Here is a 13,790-nt window from a genome sequence, read left to right as displayed (position 1 = left end):
AAAATAAGCTGAAGTGGGTTCATGACTGTCAGCCCACCCACATGTGTTCCAACATGCTTTCCTGAGGGAGAGAAAGAGCTGGAAGGTGCTCAGAACCCCAGGCAGCACCCTCCAGAAGGATGGGCAGCTCATGATCCTTATCTGTCACGAGTGTCATCTGGAGGGTATGACACTGCAGAACACAGTTGGAACCACTATCTGAGATAGTCAAGAGCAGAGAAGAAGGGGCAGAGGGGGCAAGAAAGAGCCAGGGCCAGTGGCCCCCAGTTGACCCTCAATTACACTTTCACTTCCCTAGAAGTATCTATGCCATCCAGCCCTGGTCTTCCCAGTTTCACAAGTTTGGAAGCCACCTGCTTGGTTTGGGGTAAGACAAAATTCTCGGGCTGCCTGACTGACTGTTGGTACCTCCTGAGTAAGGGAGGAGCCCCACGTCTTGTCCCAGTCCTTCCCAAGCTCCCCACACAGGCCCTGGTGGGATGGCGTCGTTGATCTACAAAGGAGAGATGCCTCCAGCCATTTCCTGAGGAGGTCAAGACAAATTTCTCTGGAAGCCCATATCCTCGCTGACTCTCTGCACTGGGAATTTGGCCTGTTCCTGGACAGGGAGGGAGCAGGTGGAGGCCAGTCCTCACGACTTTGGCTAACAAGAGTCACACTGGGAAACCACAAGAGAAAAAAAGGAGGGAAAGACTTGCCTGAAAGAAAAAGCACCCAGGGACTGTCAGTCTCACTGGCAGGGCTCACATGTAGGGACATCAAGGTACAGAGGAGGAGGACGGGGTGGGAAGAGAACCAAAATAAGACCCTGTAGTCCGCCAGCTAGAAGCCTAACAGCCCCAGAACTGAAGCAGAGAGCCAAGCAGATGCCAAGCCTTATGGAAGAACCGAACAGGGTGGTCTGTGCCCCAGGGCTCATGTGGCAGAGAAGGTCCCAGGGCTCAGCTTGGCTTGGCATGGCTGGCCTCCCTCCACCATGCCCAGCTGGTTACATCAGGAGACTGGCCGGGGGGGCGGGGGGAGTATCCATCTCAGCCCTACTTTGGGTTTTATTGGATGAGACATCTGGAGCTCTTGGGAATCCAACCCAGCAGAGCCAGGACAGATGGCAAGAGCGGTACCCCCCCAAGCACCCCCCCCCCTCACCACAACTAGAGAAAGCCCACGTGCAGCAACGAAGACCCAACACAGCCATAAATAAATAAATAAATCTTTTTTTTTTTTTTTAAAGTGCAAGTCTCCTTATGGGTACCAGAGGAGAAAGCAGGGGAGGGATAAATTTGGAATTTGGGATTAACAGATCCACACTACTATATATAAAAGAGATAAACAAGGACATACTGTACAGCACAGGGAACTATATTCAATATCTTATAATAACCTATAATGGAAAAGAATCTGAAAAAGAAAATATATATAACTGAATCATTTTGCTATACACCTGAAACACTGTAAATCAACTATACTTCAATAAAAAAAAAAAAAACTTAAAAAAAAAAGTGCAAGTCTCTGTCCCCATCCACCCCTCCCTGTTGTACCCCGAACTGTGAGGTCTCCCTCCGTGGGCCCTGTCCCTTGCAGGGAGTCGGGGGCGGGGTTGTGCCTGGCCCCCCCCACTCCACTGTCCTACCCCACACGTAGTTGAGGTAGGAGCTGGGACGAGAGGAGTCAAGTCTCACTGGCTGTGAACAAAGACTCCTGTTTCCACGTGAGAGGGACAAACTTCAAAACCCAGGCTCAAAGCGCAGCCATGGCGCTCTGGCCTGGCGTCCAGGTCCTCTGAGGGAAGATCCCAGGGGTGGTGCCACCCTGAGAGCCAAGGGCAGTTCAGTGTGCAGTGGCCGACAGCAGGAAGTGCCAGCAGCCACTGGGGGTGGGGCAGTGGGGCTGAGCCCAGCCGCTCAGGCCCAGGAGCACAGACTCCCGGAGAGGCAGAATTTACAGTTCCTTACTTGCCCACGCCTACCTACCTTTCTGGTGAAATAAGAACCACACATGGCTAAGGGTTGGCCCAGATAATCTTCCAAGAGCTCTTTCAAGTAATGAACTCTGATTCTTCTTCCAGAGGGGATTCTAGAGGAAGCAGGACCCGGGGAGGGGGGGTTAGAGGAGGCAACAGAGAATATGGCAGACGCCACCAGCCCTAGGCCTGCAGGCTGCATCCCACCACACAACTCCCTGGATATGTCTGTGGGGTTTTTATTGGCCGCGGGATCTTAGTTCCCCGACCAGGGATCGAACCGACCAAGGATCGAACCCATGCCCCCTGGCCCCCTGCAGTGGAGGTCCCTGTTTGTGCTTTTAAAAGAAATTTGAGTTAGTCTTAATAAATTGAGAGATTTCATATGAAAGCCAGATTGTCTGGCTTCCCAGGAGCAGTCAGAAGAGCTAGCAATACGGGTCTACTTTCCTGCAGGGCCACCACTGGCTGTAGCATGAAATCTAACGCCCTTTCTTTTTGGCCCACTCCAACCATTCACAACACCCACCGGCCTCAGCAAGTACATGAGTTTGCAAGGAAATGCAGTGTGGCTTTTGTAGTTGGAAAACTTCTAAGTCCCAGCTCCGCCACTTGCTGGCACTGCACCTCTTTGAGCTCAGTTCCTACATCTGTAGACTGGGTATGATAACTGCCTCTAACATCATAGGGATGGGGGAATTCCCCAGGACCTGCCTCCCCCTGTCCTTCCATCCCTCTCCCTGGGTGCCGCTTCACCTTTACCCTCGGTGGCCCCGATAATGTCTACAAACACCATGCTGGGCACAGAGGTGACAAAAATACAATGTCTGGGGACTCCCCCGGTGGTCCAGTGGTTAAGACTCCGTGCTTCCACTGCAGGGGCATGGGTTCAATCCCTGGTCAGGGAACTAAGATTCCTCATGCCACACGGCTCGGCCAAAAAAAAAGTGATAAAACAAAACAGTGTCTGTCCCCACAGAGCGCTAACTAGTGGGAGACTGTCATAATCTGGGCCAGAGGGAGAGAGCAGAGGTTTTTTCCAGGCACAGGAAGGAACAGAGGCAGAGGTGAGACACAGCCTGGCAGACAGAGGGGGTTGGAGCTCAGAGCACAAGTCCCAGCTTGGGGGAAGAGGAGCGCAGGACCTGCTGTAGAGTCTGGACTTACAAGGGCAAACTGTGGGGGAGGGAACGGCAGGACCAGGCTTGCGTTTTACATCAGTGTGTGCAGGGGAGCCGGGAGGGAGGCGGGGCTTGACCAGAGGCGGCCCAAGAGTCACAATGCTCTAAATAAAACTAGGCGAAATCAAGGAGACCTGGTAATTGAGTGGCTATGAAGACAGAGGAGTACAGGATGCCTCCCACGTTTGTTTCCTAAGGGAGGACGGAACATCCACCAGATGAGATAGGGCAGGTGGGAGGAGAAGCAGGGCCTCGGGGAAGAAGGCGCACAGGAGAGTCAGGGTGACAAGGGCAGTGATCCAGACAGGCAGAGCCACGGGGCTACCCGAGCCCAGGGGCCTTTCTTTTCCCCTGGCCAAGCCACCTCTGAATCTCTCCGGGGCCCAGGAAGCAGAGGTTTGGGGAACGATACAGTGCTGCCACTCCTGTGTGCTCTGGCCCGGGTGTGGGGAAGCTGTAAACTGCATGCAGCCAGCTCCAGAATTCTCAGAGTGCTCACCCCTCTCTCAGCCCACTCCCGCGGTGCCCAAGTCCAGCCCTGAAATCCAAATACAAAGCTGCCTCCATCCCCTGACAGCCCCTCTCCGGAAGAGGGGTAAAGTCAAGCGTGTTATCACAGGAACCAGGTCCTTCCTGTCACACAAGCATACAGGCTCACCACTGGGGCCGGCGGGCCCAGGACACAATCTCAGGCCCCAAACTCTTGTGGAAATGCCCTTCAGAACTGGCCCAGGGCTCCACCCCAGCTGAGCCGGGGAAGAATTTGCACCGACAGAGCTCAACACCTGACTGGAGGATAACAGAAGCCCCAGAGGCTGGCCCCACCTCAACTGCCATACCGAGGCCACCCAAAAAGGTCATTCCACTTGGGAAACAAAGGCTAGCGACTGTCCGTGGCCTTGTCGCTCAGGCTAAGTTTGATGAGTTTGTAAGATCCAGTTGGGACAACACGCGGTGCCACAGCAGAGCCCATGAACTTATTAGCACATACACACAAAAGGCCTCCTCCCTCCGGGCCTTTGCACATGCTGCGCCGTCCACTCCCCTGTCTTCTTTTCCAGGCTAAATCCTTTCTTATCCCTTGAGGCTCATCACAGTTCAGTTTCCTCTTCTGCAACACGAGGATAAAAAGGATCCGTTCTACCTACCTAAATAAATAGGAACGTGTGGTTTCTATGCTGGTGGGGGGGGGGGTCTCTTCTGTAAGAGATTTCCAAATCTTATTATGGAAAATAAATATTTTGGAGGGGGCGGGGATTCCAGCTTTTTTATTTTTCCCCTTTTACACAAAACAAAGTAGAAATAATACAGGATTAAAACTGCAAAAGTAGTTAATTGGTAGAACACATATACACAAAAAAATCCAGATAGGAAGACAAGCCTGCTTACAATGAGGAAACACACATAAATTAAGGTAGTTTGGGGACTTCCCAGGCACTCCAGTGGTTACGACTCCGTGCTCCCGATGCAGGGGGTATGGGTTCGAGCCCTGGTTGGGGAACTAAGATCCCTCATGCTGCATGGCGTGGCCAAAAAAAAAAAAAAAAAAGTCAAACATATGCTACATGGGTGACAATGTATATAGCAACACTGAAAGGGAGAAGACAACACTTATTTAGGGACAGATACACCACAATGTACAGGTTTTACAGCATCTTCTGTAAGAGATTCCCAAAATCTTATTATGGAAATCCTTATGATTTATATAAAGGATGAGAGTGTGGGGCTTTTCTAAATGTCAAGACTCCAGTTAAAATAAACACACATCAAAGAGTCAGCTTAGGGTACCATTTCCTCCAGGAAGCCCTCCCTGACCACATTCCTGGCACAGGGTTCCAGGTCCCTTTCCTTTGAGTTCCCAAAGCACCGTGCACATCTCCTGTGAGAGCACATATCAAACCAGTAGGAACTGTCTGCCTGAGTGCCTCTGTCCCACCAGCCTGTGACAGCTCATTAAGGGCAGGGAGTCTGTCTCCATCCATCTTTACCTCCTTGCATCGAGCAGAGCCCAGCCCCACCAAGCCCATCTGTTGCCGAGACCTGCTCACCACTACAGTCCACGCCACTCCGGGCTTCCGTGAGCGCTCAATACATGCCAAGCACCATGTGGGCGAGCAACACGTAAGCACAGGGCCCAAGCCCTCCCTCCTCTTCTATCCCAGGAAATTTCCCTCTACTGTGATCTAGTTACCTCCCCAACCGGCACCACTCCTGCCCTTTAAAGAAAAAAAAAAAAAAATCAAAGGAACACTGCACAAGACTTTGTGGCCTGAGCAGAGCAGCCCCTGGTGAGTACTTAAGGTTTCAACTCACTGTGTGGCCTGTCTGGCTTCCTCTGTGGGTGGGGGAGGGCAGGTCAGGGAAGGGGGCTGGCTCACAAGAGTGAGGCAGCTGGCGGGAATCTGGTACCCGGGCAGCCAGGCCCTGGGGCTGGTGGCACTTTCACTTGGCACTGGAGGGGGAGGAGGAGGGCAAGGAGGAACAGGGAGAAATGCAGCCCCAGCATCCTGTGGATCGGATCCTGTCACACCTCTCCCTGTGGGGCAGAGGAGCAGGAGATGGGAGCTGGAATGTGTGGATTTTCTGAACCTTGGACCACTGGAATGTGTTAGCAACACCAGCCATGGGGCTCTGTAGTTGGAGCAGCTGGTAGCATCATTGATTATCACCACCGAGCCACAGATGAGACAGCCAAAAAGCACGCATGGATTAGCGATGCAGAGGGAAGCTCCACAGGCAGGGGAAACTCGCCAGGAAAAGAAAGAGGACGACAAGTTTTTGGATGAGAAACTGAAAGAGAGAGGAAGGGAAAAAAATAATGTTTTGCAAACATTTTTGTTAATTTCTTTAGACTTAAAAAAAGCCCTTTTTACAAAGGAACAAAGAGCTCCAGAAATAGTAAATTTGTGGGTAAATGTAAAAGCCTAGCAACATAGTGTGGGTTTTATAATATAAGTAGAAGTAAGATTTATGACAACAATAACACAAAAGACGGGAGGGGAGAATGGAAATATCTATACCGTTGTAAGGTTCTTACATTATATGTGAAGTGGTTTATGATTTGAAGGTAGACTGTGTTAAGTTAAACCTGTAAACCATACAGCAACCGTGAAAAGAAAATAAACCAATGAAGTATAGCCAAATAAGCCAACAGTGGAGATAAAATGGAATCTTAAAAGATACACCATGAATCCAAAAGAAGGCAAGAAAAGAAGAAAGAATAAAGAACAAATGGTAGAAACAGAAAACAAGTGGCAAGATGGTAAACTTACACCCAATTGTGTTGATAATTACTTTAAATGTTAGAAGGTCTATACACTTCAATTAAAAGGTAGAGATTGTCAGACTGGATAAAAATGCAAGATTCAAAATAAGCTGTCTATGAAAAACACTTTAAATATAAAGACACAGATAAACAGTTCCTACCAGTTTGATACGTATAAAACAATGGAGAAAAATATACCACACTCACACTAATATCAAGAAAGCTGGAGTGGTTCTGTGAAAATCACATGATGTGGACTTCCAGACAGGAATATTATTAGAGATAAAGAAAGACACTTCATAATGATAAAAAGTCAATTCGTCATGAACATGTAATAGTCCTAAACACATACACATCCAATAACTGAGCTTCAAACCAGATAAAGCTAAAATCGACAGAAATGATAGGAAAGAAAGACAAATCCACAATTGTAGCTGGAGAGTTCAACTCTCTAATTGACAAGGGTCAGTAATTGAGAAAAAAAAAACTTCCAAAAGGAAGCCGAAGGAAGATATAAGCAAATAACCCGAAAGCTGTAGAGCAGCAGGACAGAGAACCCACAGAGGGCTGAAGCAGAAGTGGCTGGGGGACACCAAGGAGCAGGAAAGGCTCCCCTCTTTTTGCTGGGCCCACAGACCTCGCCCAGAGCGGAGGGAGACACACCAACTGACACTATATTCCCAGTGGTTTTCACTCCCTGACAAATCTGGGTGGGAGGGCAGTGTTCACACCCGCCATGCTCTGTTTGATCGTTTCCTCAATCACTACACTCCCGAGTACACTGTGATACACACACACACGAAATACACACATGCACACACACCAGCCTGTCCCCCTCGCCTCCTTCCTCCCCAGTGGCATCTGTGAGTGGGAATCAGAACAGTCTACAGGAATCAAAGGGGGCTGTATGGGACAGTGGCTTACAGCAGTCTCTGGATTCCAACCCCAGCTCAGCCACTTACCAGCGATTCACTTCAGGCAAGTCACTTACCCTCTTCGTGCTTTAGCATCTGCATCTATAAGAATACCTACTTCAAAGGGTTGTTGTGAGGAAAAAAAAATATGGTAACGCAAGTCAGGCACTTAGATCTGTGCCCGGCACAGAGTAAATGTTATATTAATGCTGGTAACTAGTATCCCAATTATGTAAATACATATGCACTGAAAAGATTATACAGAAATGCATAAAAACAGTTATTGTGGTTATTTCTGGACGATTATCTCCCTGAGTTTTCATTATTTCCTCCTTTGTGCATCTCTGTACTTTTTTAAGTTTTTCTACAATGAATGTGTATAATACTGATAAGCAGTATTAAAAAAAAGTTAAATATTAAAAGGAACATGAATATAATTAGTCCTTTTCATAGGTATTTACAACAATATAGTAAAATAAACTTTAAGAACAATGAGGAAAACTACTATACATAAAATAGATAAGCACAAGGATTTACTGTGTGGCACAGGGAATTAAACCCAAAATCTTGTAATAACCTATATTGGAATATAATCTGCAAAAGAAACCCCAAAGAACAAAAAACTGAATCACTATGCTGTACACCTGAAACTAACACAATATTGTAAATAAACTTGAATTAAAAAAAGAGAGGAAGGGATTTCCCTGGTGGTCCAGTGGGTAAGACTCCATGCTCCCAATGCAGGGGGCCCAGGCTCGATCCCTGGTCAGGGAACTAGATCCCGCATACCACAACTAAGAGCCCACATGCCGCAACTAAAGATCCCGCATGCCACAACTAAAGAACCAAGTGCTGCAACTAAGGAACCGGCATGCCACAACTAAAGAACCCGCATGCCCCTGTGAAGATCCCGCATGCTACAAGGAAGATCCCGCACGTGGCAACAAAGATCCCACATGCCGCAACTAAGACCCGGCGCAGCCAAATAAATAAATAATGTTTTTTTTAAAAAAATGAGAGAAAAAAAACTATGAAGAGATATAAACATAAAAGATTTGAAAACAGGTATTCAGATAAATACTTGAACGAGAATGTTCATAGCAGCACTATTCACAATAGCCAAAAGGTGTAAATAACCCAAATGTCCATCAACAAATGAATGGGTAAACAAAATGTGGTCTACCTATACAATGGAATATTATTCAGCCATAAAAAGGGATGAAGCACCGATACATGCTATGACTTGAATGAACCTCAAAAACATTATGCTAAGTGAAATAAGCCAATCACAAAAGGCCAGGTATTGTATCATTCCATTTATACGAAATGTCCAAAATAGGCAAATCCATCGAGACAGAAAGCAGATTAGTAGCTGCCAGGGATTATGGGGAGGGAGTAAAGGGAAGTGACTGCTTAACGGATACAGGGACTCCTTTGGTGGTGATGAAAATGTTCTGAACTAGACAGAGGTGATGGTTGCACAAATTGTGAATGTCCTAAATGCCACTGAATTGTATACTTTAGAGTGGCTAATTTTATGTTATGTGAATTTCACCTTAGTTTAAAAAAAGTGAAGGGGGCTTCCCTGGTGGCGCAGTGGTTGAGAATCTGCCTGCCAATGCAGGGGACACGGGTTCGAGCCCTGGTCCGGGAAGATCCCACATGCCACGGAGCAACTGGGCCCGTGAGCCACAATTGCTGAGCCTGCGCGTCTGGAGCCTGTGCTCCGCAGCAAGAGAGGCCGCGATGGTGAGAGGCCCGCGCACCGCGATGAAGAGTGGTCCCCACTTGCCGCAACTAGAGAAAGCCCTCGCACAGAAACGAAGACTCAACACAGTCATAAATAAATAAATAAATAAATAAATAAATAAATAAATAAAAGAATGTGAATTTCTTTAAAAAAAAAAAAAAAAAAAAAGTGAAGGGTAGGGCTTCCCTGGTGGCGCAGTGGTTGAGAATCTGCCTGCCAATGCAGGGGACACGGGTTCGAGCCCTGGTCTGGGAAGATCCCACATGCCGCGGAGCAACTGGGCCCGTGAGCCACAACTACTGAGCCTGAGCGTCTGGAGCCTCTGCTCCGCAACAAGAGAGGCCGCGATAGTGACAGGCCCGCGCACCGCAATGAAGAGTGGCCCCCACTCGCCGCAACTGGAGAAAGCCCTCACACAGAAACGAAGACCCAACACAGCCAAAAATAAACATAATAAAAATTTAAAAAAAAAAAAAAAAGTGAAGGGTATGTACATCACATGCATGTTTATGTATTTACAAATGTGTAGAAGATGGGTGGGTAAGATACACAGCAAACTGTTAACTACAGTTACCCCTGGTGGGGGAAGGAAGGAAGGACTTTCACTCTGTACCTTTTTCTTTTTTGTTTTTACAATAGGTATGTATCTTCTTTGACATAAAAACTTTTACAAAGTAAGTAACAACACTGGATACAAAATGGCATGAGAAAGGTCTCTAGAAGAAAACAAGGCTTGAGGCTACACTGTGGCAAGTGTGTGGTTCTAGAAATGAAGAAAACTAGGAACCAGGATATTCCCCAAGAAGGGCTAGAAAGAGGGAAAAAAAGCACAGGCTTGTTCTGCTATTAAGTGTCCCAGGCAAGTACTTTCTCCTCAGAGGGTCTCAGTTTGTCCCTCTGTAAAACAGGTGGGTTGAACCTCATAAGTGATTTTCAAATGATTTTACATTTTTATTTTCAAATTTTTGAAAAACCACAAAACCCCTTTTGTAATTGCAGTCTTCAGTGGAAGCCCAATATATACACAGATACGAAGTGAGCAGCTCTGACTGAAGAGATGATTGGCAAAGACCCCAACCACAGGAGTGGGTGACATCCTAAGGCCCCTTCCACTCTAAGAAAGACTGAATCAGTCCAGAACCACAGAGAAGGGAGTGCTGACTGGTCACACGCAACAGATCATTTGGAGGAAAAATCTCACAGGCAGTAGAAGCAGGGGGAAGAGAATGGGCAGTCGGGATGAAGCCCAAGCCAGTGACGAGGAAAGGAGCTGCTACCGGCAATGCCATCAACAGCCAGCGACCAGCAAGCCCAGGGTCCCCCAGGGGCAGATGAGCTGAGACACCCCTGGCCCCATGCCTCTGTCCGAGGTCAGGCAGATAGATAATAGCTGTCTCCAGGTCAGAATTCCTGCTGCACTAAGGGTGCAAACAGGATGTTTGGGAACAGATGATCACAAGTGATCACAGGAAGCATGACAACCACCTCCAGGTGACACTCCTCTTCTTCCCCAGCTTGTTTCTGGTGTGGCTGCCTCAGCAGACCAGGCAAAAAGACTTCCAGTGCGGCTCTCCAAAGACAGAGAAGAGGCGGGAATTCTTGGAAAGTTTAGGACAGGGCAGAAGAGACCATTTGAGGGGTTCAGACAGGGAGGAAACAAGGCCACTGAGCTATCTCAACAGCTCCCTCACTCCAAAGATGCAGCTAGGCTGACGCTCCTAAGGACGGTGAGGAAACCACACATCCACTTGTGAGGACACAGGACTTTCCAAGATGGGCAGCACGTAACCAAGCGAGCCCAGCAGGGCACCAGGTCAGGTCTCCGACGAGGCACGAGTGTAGTGTTCCAGGCGCCGTGGCCGCTCCTTCATCCCCGCCCCAGAGGAACCAGCCCGATGCGGCTGTCCTGCAGCTCACCAGTGATGAGAACCCACCCCAGCCGGTCAGCAGAGTCCAGAGGGAGTCCACGGGGCGAATGGTAAATCCGGAGGAAACCAAGTGCAGGCTGTGGGACACTCCCATTTCCACCCAAGGAAGAGGAACATTCCTGGAAACAGAGAGCAAGCAAAAGCCTGGCCACGACTCTCTGAGCCACTTCAAACCTGAATGGGGTCTGGGACTGACCCGACAGATCGGCTGCCCCTAAATGGGTACAGAGGCAGACAGGGGGCAGCCTAGGTACTGGGTCCACTCAGCTGACAAAAGCCACAGTTCACCGCCCAGAAAACCAAACTCTCCTTTGTTCTACTGCTACTAGGAGCCTCACTGGCCTAGACCCATCCTGGGAGGTTTTGTAGGTGTCACAGACCATCCTTCACAGCCTGCCTTGGCCAGAGGAAGGCTTGCGAGTTCTGGGAGAAGCCCTGCACTGATCTCAGAGCAGCTCTCTGGCCGCTCTCAAACTTTAGCCTTAGATGAGCAATTGGTATAAACCAAGGCACCAAACAACCTCCTCCCCCACCACTTCCTCCTCAAAGCCACAGAAGAGACTCGAGGAAGCGAGATGTCACATAATCAAAACCCAGCTTAACATCACCAGCACCAGGACATGACCATTTCACCTGCAGAGCAGAGCCCCAAACACTCGTCCTCACCCCACAGGGCCACAAAGGGTCCCAAATCACATTCTCGGGGGAGCTAACAGAACTCAGAATCCTCCCCCAGGCCCAGCTGAATGGCCATCTAGGTACGTGTGCTCTAAATGCCTGCCACCAAGGCCACAGCAGACACAGGCAGCAGAGTTGTCAGGTGGAAAGGTGACAGAGAAAGCTAATCCCCCCAGAGCAATGTCTAGATTATTCCAGGGAATAATAATAAGAATGATAATCGTTACCATTTATTGAGTACTTTATAGCATTTCAGGAAATGCTCCTGTTTCACAGATGAGGGGACTGAGGCTCAGGGTATAAGGTGACCTGTCAAGGTCACACAGTTGGCAAGGGGCAGCATGGATACAGACCCAGGAGAGGAGGGGCTGATAGGCGAGCCTGTGTTCTGTCTGTGGCACTACGCTGCCTCCCCACCTGCCTGGAACCCAGAGGGTTTCTGGCTCAGATTCTCCAGTGGAGGAAGTGGATGGTGGAGGTTCAGCATCATGGTGGGTGTCTGCAGTTCATACATACTCATTTAATCATCAGCCACCTTCAAATATTTATTAAGCAACCACAGAGAGAACCGAGCCATACTTGGAGGTTAGAGACACTTTAACAGCAGGTAAGATCCCTGTTTTCAACGGGCTTACAGGGCAGAGGGGGAGACAAAAGGAAAAAAGCCCAGTGTACACAGATCTGTGAAGTTACAGTGAAGCGGGAGGGTCAAGAGGTTGGCTAGTTTTAACCGGAAAAAAAACCTTCTCAAGAAGGTGACTGCAGCTGAGACCTTAAGGGCTGAGAGTGAAAGGAGACGGACAAGTCAGGAGGCTATTTTCTGCAACATGGACAAGGGTCCAGACTTCGGGCAGAGCTAAGTGCTTGGAGTGGTCAGAAGTCAAATATAACTCAGAGAATGCAGTTCAAGAAACCCCCTAGACTTGGCAACTGTGTGTTTGCCGTAAATGCAGGGCAGAAAGAAAGCATTTTTAGAACCTTCCAAAAAGTGGGCCCGCTGCAGGCAACAGAGAGGGCCAATGCAAGGGCGGGAGCTGCGAATTCAACAAACCAGTGCCATGAAGGATGGGCGTCCAGTGTAGCCGACTCTGATTTTTTGAAAGAAATAACATACGGATTTTTGGGTGCAATCTCCTGATACTTTAAATGCTGGCAACTAATTCGGAATATTTTTAAATACCACGCAGGCCAAGTAACACAGGTCTGCAGGCCAAATCCAACCTGCGAATTCCCATCTCTGCGTTAAGGTTTCCAACATGAAGAACCAAAAAGAGAATGGGTTGGGCACTCAAAGACCTAAGATCAAGTTTTTGCAACATTATCTGTGGTGATACTGGGTGTGACCCCTTCCTCTATGTGCCCTGAGCTGCAGTTTAGCTTCCTCATCTGTAAAATGGGGGAAGCTACCACATACCCCAAAGGGCTGTTGTCAGAATCATCAACAATGACGAAGCACGTGAACATGTTTCCTAAACCTTAAAATGTTGCAGAAATGGGGCTTCCCTGGTGGCGCAGTGGTTAAGAATCCCCCTGCCAATGCAGGGACACGGGTTCGAGCCCCGGTCCGGGAAGATCCCACATGCTGCGGAGCAACTAAGCCTGCGAGCCACAACTACTGAGCCTGCGTGCCACAACTACTGAAGCCCGTGCGCCTAGAGCCCATGCTCCACAGAGAGAGAAGCCACCACAATGAGAAGCCCGCGCACCGCAATGAAGAGTAGCCCCCGCTCACCACAACTAGAGAAAGCCCGTGCACAGCAATGAAGACCCAATGTAGCCAAAAATAAATAAATAAAATAAATAAATTTTAAACTGTTGCAGAAATGGTTTAACACAGGCCAAGAGAAGGGAAGGGGCAATAACAGAGAGAGCAGACAACAAATGAGACCGTGAAGAGAGAGTGAGAAGGAAATGAGCTGGGTCTTTGCTGGCGTGCAGACCGGAAGAATCTGCACAATAGAATCCACGTCAGGGGTGGAAATATAAATTTAGGAGTTGCCAACATACCAGTGATAAAAGAGGTCACGCAAGTAGATAAGTTGACCTGGGTACCTAGGAGAGAAACAGGGAGCCCAGAAAAAGCCTTTGGGAAAATGCAATGTTGCGCCCCACAA

General features: G+C 48.6%; 1 protein-coding gene across 9 annotated transcripts in view; it reads right to left on the bottom strand.

Moving 5' to 3' along the window:
* The window catches only part of PXN (paxillin), a 42,616-nt gene that overhangs the window by 20,885 nt on the left and 7,941 nt on the right, over window positions 1–13,790 (bottom strand). The window contains exon 1 of one of the 9 annotated variants that reach the window (XM_057526424.1): window positions 1,971–2,070. The exons of the other annotated variants lie outside the window; for them this stretch is intronic. The gene's annotated coding sequence lies outside the window, so the exon portion shown is untranslated. Of the gene's footprint in view, window positions 1–1,970; window positions 2,071–13,790 lie in introns of those variants that run through there. 9 annotated transcript variants of the gene reach the window in all.

The sequence above is a fragment of the Balaenoptera acutorostrata genome, chromosome 13, assembly GCF_949987535.1.
Source record: "Balaenoptera acutorostrata chromosome 13, mBalAcu1.1, whole genome shotgun sequence".
Classification (NCBI taxonomy): domain Eukaryota; kingdom Metazoa; phylum Chordata; class Mammalia; order Artiodactyla; family Balaenopteridae; genus Balaenoptera; species Balaenoptera acutorostrata.
Note: the sequence above shows the minus strand (reverse complement) of the source record. Positions and strands in the feature narration are given on the sequence as shown.